Source organism: Cyclopterus lumpus, chromosome 25, assembly GCF_009769545.1.
Source record: "Cyclopterus lumpus isolate fCycLum1 chromosome 25, fCycLum1.pri, whole genome shotgun sequence".
Classification (NCBI taxonomy): domain Eukaryota; kingdom Metazoa; phylum Chordata; class Actinopteri; order Perciformes; family Cyclopteridae; genus Cyclopterus; species Cyclopterus lumpus.
Genome location: NC_046990.1, coordinates 5,582,457 through 5,585,070, shown reverse-complemented (window position 1 = coordinate 5,585,070; position 2,614 = coordinate 5,582,457).

Here is a 2,614-nt window from a genome sequence, read left to right as displayed (position 1 = left end):
AATAGGTAATGTACCTTCTAGTACGGTATGAAAATCCAAGACTTTAAAGATGTTCAAAATGAGTGCTTATTATTATTATAATTTAATTGAAAAGGCATATATCATATTAAAATTAATACAGTTATAAATATATAATAATAAAACAAGCAAGCTAGCAATGACAATAACAAAAAGGAAATAAAATTGCAAAAATATGAATATTTTGCCAACAGAATTATAAAGTATTGCATTTAGACTACATTCCTCAACAGAATTCCCCATATCACTTCTCCTTTCATTGTGATACTTATCTGCTGCTGTCCAGACATATCAGATGGGGCCCGTAAACAGGGAATAAATGTAATTGCACACACTAGACCTTTGGCCTCTACATCCTAACACATTAACCAATATTATCCCTCCCTCGTTCAGTTGTTCATTCCTGCTGGTGGATGTATGCCGTACATGTGTTATATACGTTGACACACACACCGCGTGAACACAATCCGCCTGGCAGAAGCAGGGCTGCATGTCACCCTGACACGCAGACTAATGCAGGAACAAGCAGGACATGGATTACGTGAAAATCCTACATGGGATTCCATTATGTTGCTACGGTCATGATGGAGACCAGGCAGGTGTGCTGCAACAATGAGCTCTTTCAAATGTACAAGTGGGAGCAGTGTGTGTGTGTGTGTGTGTATGCGTGTGTGTGTGTGTGTGTGTGTGTGTGTGTGTGTGTGTGTGTGTGTGTGTACATGAGTGTATGTTGGCACGTGTGTGCCATACTTTTTATATTTAAAGTAGTATTAAATAGATGTATTTGTCTTCTTGGACACAGCAGAACAAAGCATAAACACACACATTTACAATGTATCAACTTATAGTGTTTATGGTGAATATGGAAGCGAAAATAATGGCTATTTACATATCCAGCAGACATATAAAAACAAATTCTTTGGAGTTGAATCCAATCTTTAACTTCCTTTTAGCGAGAGGGAATACATTGCTTCTTAGCAGCTAAATGCTCCTCTGTGTTGACCAGCTGACTGACTCTGTCTGCTGGAGCAGGTTTATCAGTGCTTTGTCACAGAGCTGCTGCTCCTGGAACCGAGGTGGAGGAGAGTGCAGCCACGGACCCAATGAGCTAATAGATGACGAGCTGAGGGAAACTACACTAGAGTGACTCCATTCACATTACACATCCATTGTCCATGGGAAAAGATTGATTCGTGCAGCCTTTCATTTCAATGTTGGTTGTGGCAAAGGAATTGTCTTCATATTCACAAGGCAATCTTTTTTATTTTGCAATATATGGTGCCCATTCTAAAATCTTCTGCTCATATCATATACGCGTGTCTTAACAGGGAGATTTTTGCCATCGGTTCACGCGAGGACGCATATAACTGTCAAATCTGTACGCTCTGGGATTAGATCTTGCTCGCATTGGGACCCGATGAGCCGGACCGCATGCAGAGGTGGCTGGTCTCAGGATGGGTTGGGGTCTCAGTCAGATGTGGACCGGATGTGGGCACAAACCGAACAATGTATCGAACATAGGTCTGAGATGTTTTTGTCTCCGTGCAGGCAGAGCACTATCTTGTCATCCGTTCATGCGTGACTAAGCTTATATTAGGGTCGAAGTCAATTTAGTCAACAATACACATGTAAACAGGAGGTTGATGCTCAATAAAAAAGATACTGAATAACTGTGTCACTTGCTGCAGAGCAGTGGAGGTGATGCAGTTTGCTGTTCGACAAACACAGCGTCTAAAGAGGTGGACAAACTGCTTTTCCAGCTGTGTTACGACTCGCTGCCCCTACCGGCCATAGGGCCGCTTAGGTGTGGCCAGTTCGGAATCGGCAATGCAGTCAATTGGCAGCTTAAAACAGGAAATAAAAGTTGTTACAAGAAAGCGTGCGTCACCGGCAACCACGAGAGGTCCTTGAGCATGGAACCCAAAATATGATGCTGTTTACTGCAACAGAATGAGAGGTAAGCAGTGGACGGACACATAGGTGCACACTCACTCACCTGAAGTGTCAAGTGTGGACTCATATGTGCGGACACAGCTTGGCAGGAGAAAAGACCCACTATGAAAAAGGGAGAACCTGTGGTCGGCCTTCACAATGTGTCATCTTGGAATACTGACATGTGATAACGAGATAAAGGTTTGACGTCTCTACGTCAACAAACACAATCACATCCCTACACATGTAAATGTGAGCATTATTACAACATTGTTATCTTTGAGCGCATGAAATAGAAATAAAAACAATCATGAATTCTCCTCAAACCAGGTTACCAGAGATTCTGTTATTCACCGCCACAGTCGATCATAAATGCTGTCGGGATGGGGCAGACCACACAAATGAAGAGGTGATGAGAGCAGCTACCTGTGGAGAGAAAGTCACAGAGGAAGGATTACGATTTTAAAAGAGTGCATGTTAGATTGTTGTTTCTTTAGGGGGTGGGGGGTTCTGTATGCTTTGACCTCCTGCTCCGCTACATCTTTATTTCATGGCTGACAAAATGAATGCCAACGCGGCGTAAGGAATTCTGCCTCCACATGTGATTTATGGTCCTCAGCTGCTGTCAGCCACCAGCTGGCCTTTAGATGGGCCTCAGAGGGAA